At 48.0% G+C, this 4,958-nt stretch overlaps 1 pseudogene; it reads left to right on the top strand.

Annotated features, from left to right (window-relative positions):
- LOC147094447 (uncharacterized) overlaps positions 1-4,958 on the top strand; it is a 440,563-nt pseudogene that overhangs the window by 31,511 nt on the left and 404,094 nt on the right.

The following is a 4,958-nucleotide window of genomic DNA, read 5'->3' as shown; positions in this document are numbered from 1 at the left end:
GTCAAGCCTTGTGATTTTTATGGGAAGATATCAAGTTGTTCGCTATCTGTCTAGCTCTGCATAGGATCGCGTTGCGAGGGCAGAATACCTATAGAAGACTTTTGGATTACCTTTTATGTTAGCTGCCATTCTATTCTCATACCCTCTCTTTGCCCCTCGTATTTTCTTTTTCTCTTTTGCTCTGAACTTTCTATATTTAGCCTGATTCTCAGATGTATTCTCGACCTGACGTCTGTCATACATGCTCTTTTTCTGCTTCATCTTGCTATCTATCTTTTTTGTCATCCAGGGAGCTCTGACTTTAGTTGCCCTACATTTCCCCTTAGTGGGAATGTACCTCGACTGTACCTGAATTATTTCCTCTTTAAAGGCAGCCCATTGTTCCTCTACAGTTTTTTCTGCCAATCTTTGATTCCAATTTACCCGGGCTAGATCCATTCTCATCCCACTGAAATTGGCCTTGCCCCACTGTGCAGTGGATGCACTCTAGACTGCACTCTCCCCCCGAGGTGTCATCACCCTCACCGGGATTCAGCACTGAAAACCGGTTTCAGAGCGCCGCACTCCCGGGGGATTCCTGCACTGCCTTGCCTCCTCAAACCCTGCTGGGTGGCCACCCAGTTAAATTATATAGAAACATAGAAGATAGGAGCAGGAGTAGCCATTCGGCCCCTTTAGCCTGCTCCGCCATTCAATGAGATCATGGCTGATCATCCAAACTCAGTACCCTGTCCCTGCTTTCTCCCCATATCCCTTGATCCCTTTAGCCTTAAGAAATATATCTGACTCCTTCTTGAATATATTTAATGAATTGGCCTCAACTGCCTTCTGTGGTAGAGAATTCCACAGGTTCACCACTCTCTGGGTGAAGAAATTCCTCCTCATCTCTGTCCTAAATGGCTTACCCCTTAGACTGTGACCCCTTGGTTCTGGACTCCCTCGCCATCGGGATCATTCTTCCTGCATCTAGTCTGTCTAGTCCTGTTAGAATTTTATAAGTTTCAATGAGATCCCCTCTCATTCTTCTAAACTCCAGCAAGTATAAGCCCAATCGACCCAATCTCTCCTCATGCGTCATTCCTGCCATCCCAATTCCCACGAACTCTCTGCGGCTGCGGGGTGACCACCTCCTGGAACGTGCGCTCCAGGAAACTCTCAGCCTCCCGTCTGCCCAGCAGTGACTCCAGCCACTCCCCAAGCTCAGAGACCCTGAGCTCGAGTTCCAGCCACTGGAGGCACTTGCTGCACCTGTGGTTCACCAGGACACGTGAAGCGTCCCGGAGTTCCCGCATGGCACAGGAATTGCAGACATCGGTCCCATCGTTTGGCTTAAAATGTGTCTACTTAAGCTATAGATATATATGATGTGAGGTTAGTGTCCCCTTACCCCTGTTTATTATTCAATCAGTGATTGCCTTTTTGCCAAGCCCACTGCCTGCGGCCCCTCTCCCAGATTCCAGCCCCAGCTCTGTGCTGCCTGCGGCCCCACTCCCAGATTCCAGCCCCAGCTCTGTGCTGCCTGCGGCCCCTCTCCCAGATTCCAGCCCCAGCTGTGTGCTGCCTGCGGCCCCTCTCCCAGATTCCAGCCCCAGCTCTGTGCTGCCTGCGGCCCCTCTCCCAGATTCCAGCCCCAGCTCTGTGCTGACTGAGCTGCTCTCACCTGGGGACAGCAACTGGAGCCTGAAAATCAGCTTCAATGCCCCTGGGCTGGGAAAGGGGGACATGAGGCAACATTCTCCCTCTTACTACTTTCTACACTCCTTTTACAAGGTTTTAGAAGTGGAGCATTTACAGGCAGGAAGCTCAGACCAAACATCACGTCAGGATCAGACAGAGTCGCTCGATTCATCAGGACCTGAATATCATCGGCCTTTGCACATGGAAGGAGAGCAATGATCGCAGCGCCGACAGACCGCACACGTGTTCCGTGTGTGGACTCGCCTTCAGCCGATTGCCTGCCTTGGCGAGACACGTGCACCGTCACACTGGGGAGAAACTGGGTAAAGGTGGGGATGGCAGGAAGGGATTCAGTTCCCTGTCTGCGTCAGATGTTCATCGGCGCAGTCACACTGGGCACAGTCTGTTCACCTGCTCCGTGTGTGGGAAGGGATTTGTTTATTCATTCCACCTTCTGAGACACCAGCTTGTTCACACTGATGAGAAACCATTTAAATGTTCTGACTGTGGGAAGAGCTTTAAATGCACTGGGGACCTGAAGCATCACCAGCAAGTTCACACTGATGAGAAACCCTTTAAATGTTCTGTCTGTCAGAAGAGCTTTAAATACGCCGGGGACCTGAAGCAACACCAGCGAGTTCACACTGATGAGAGACCGTTTACATGTTCTGACTGTGGGAAGAGCTTTAAAAGCTCTGGGGATCTGACCAGACACCAGCGAGTTCACATCGGGGAGAGACCATTTCCCTGCTCTGTGTGTGGAAAGGGATTCTCTGATTCATCCAACTTGCTGACACACCAGCACGTTCACACTGATGAGAGACCCTTTAAATGTTTTGACTGTGGGAAGAGTTTTAAAGTCTCCGGGGCTCTGACCAGACACCAGCGAGTTCACACCGGGGAGAGGCAGTTCACCTGCTCTGTGTGTGGGAAGGGATTCTAGCAGTCCACCAACCTGCTGGCACACCAGCTTGTTCACACTGATGAGAGAGCGTTTACATGTTCTGACTGTGGGAAGAGCTTTAAAAACTCGAATGACCTGCTGAGACACCAGCGAGTTCACACTGTTCTGTAACGCAGGGCCCTGCAGACAGCTGGGGTGACATGAACGTGGAATGGATGAATGTTTTATAAATTCTTGTACTGCTGTTTAATCTTTCAATCTGTTGTGCTGATGATTCCCTTGATTTGACTGTTAATGTTATTTTTGTTTTTCTCCTTATCACAGGCAATTGCCCATTAAAAAAGTCAACAATCGGAACCAATAAAACCTGTAACATAACAAAAAAAGTTTAAAGGAAACTTAAATTAAATTAAAATTCTATTTTCGGTGGGGATGATGCACGCCAGTCCCTCCGGTACCCACCGGTCACGGAAGGCCTCGAGCGCGCCGGTGGACTGTTCAGGTTATTACATCGAATGTACAGCACAGAAACAGGCCATTCGGCCCAAGCCGGGGTTTATGATCCACGCGAGCCTCCTCCGACATATACTCCGAATGTTTATCTGGCTTCTCCTTAAATACATATATGCCATTGGTCTCAACTACTCCTTGTGGGAGCGAGTTCCACATTCTCATCACTCTCTGGGTAAAGACATTTCTCTTGAATTCCCTCCTGGATTTATTAATGACTATTATATTTATGGCCCCATAAATATGATGAGATTCTGTTAAGCTGACCAGTATGTTGTTGTACTTTGTCTTTTTCTGATGAATGAAACATTACTGAGCCCCTCTACCCGTGTTATGGGATGAAGTGCCAGACAAGTAAAGACACAACGTCTGGGTGTGAATCTGATAACCTCACGGACCGTATAGGTGTGATAACCAGACGGGCTTGTGGTTATAGTCTGGTCACAGATGGACTAAATTCCCTGAATTAGCAGGAGTTCAGGAGGCAGTCAACAGACAGGTCCAAACAATCCCATTTCCTGAGTGGTAACCAAGCTTGTGTATAAGAACAGGCCACTTAAGCCGTTGTCAGTTGGAACAGACTCGAGAAGATCGCGCATGAATCCACTGTACTTCTATTCTCCAGATTGATGGAATTATCACCCGATCTGCGTTATGCAGCGCTCTTAATAAAGCCTGGAGAGACAATTTGTGTTCTTGTGAGCTTGATTATCTGGTATCCGAAACCCTGGGACTCCTGATCATTAGAGTCAACGTCAGTGTGTGGAAAGGGATTCCCTGGTGTATCCCACCCGCTGACACACCAGAGTGTCCACAGTGTGACTGCGGTGGGTCGATTCCACTGTTTCCGATGCCTTTAATCACATCCAGGACTGAACCATGTTAATTCAGGCAACTGGGGCTTGTTAATGTTAAGAGCCCCCAATAACTGGGCTGGATTTAAAGATTATTCCCTGTTCTCTCAGTACTAGTGAGCAGAGAGAAGCTGATGTTATAGAATCATAGAGCACAGTAGGATGCCTTTCGGCCCATCGTGCTGGTGCCGGCTCTCTGAAAGAGCGATGCAATTAGTCCCACTGCCCTGCTCTTTCCCCACAGCCCTGCAAATTTCTGCTTTTAGTATATATCCAATTCCCTTTTGAAAGTTACTATTGAATCTGCTTCCACCTCCCATTCAGGCAGTGCATTCCAGATCATCACAATTCGCTGTGTAAAAAAAGTCTCCTCATTTCCTCTCTCGATTCTTTTGCCAATGATCTGAAATCTGTGTCCTCTCGTTACCGACCCTCCTGCCTGTGACAACAGCTTCTCCTTGTTTGCTCGATCAAAACCCCTAATAATTTTGAGCACCTCGAACACAGCTCCACTTAACCGTCTCTGCTCCCAGTTGTATTGCCATTGTTTTGTGAATTTTTGCTGTGATCGAGGTGCTGGATGTCCGTGCCTGGGGAATGGGACATTCTATACTCGTGAGCACCGAGTGTCAGCATCCAGCAATCTCTGGTCAGGGACTGTCTTTTTAAACTGCCTCACCTGAGCTTTTTGCCTCCCTGATTTCATTCTTAAACATTTCAGTGTTTTTGCAGAGTGACCAAGGCTGAACAGATAAATGTGAGGTATTACATTTTGGTAGGAAGAATGGGGAGGTCACTTATCACTGGGAGGGTGCGAGTCTAGGTGGGGTAGAGGAACAAAGGGATCTCGGAGTACAAATACACAAATCACTAAAAGTTGGGACAGGTTAGCAAGGCCATAAAAAAAGCAAACCAAGCACTAGGGTTTATTTCTAGAGGGATAGAATTGAAAAGTAGTGAAGTTATGCTAAACCTGTATCGAACCTTGGTTAGACCACACTTAGAGTAAAGCG

Source organism: Somniosus microcephalus, unplaced genomic scaffold, assembly GCF_052327205.1.
Source record: "Somniosus microcephalus isolate GS21.2 unplaced genomic scaffold, FLI_Smic_1.0 unresolved_chr1, whole genome shotgun sequence".
NCBI classification, from domain to species: Eukaryota; Metazoa; Chordata; class Chondrichthyes; order Squaliformes; family Somniosidae; genus Somniosus; species Somniosus microcephalus.
This window is presented reverse-complemented; position numbering and strand designations above follow the sequence as displayed.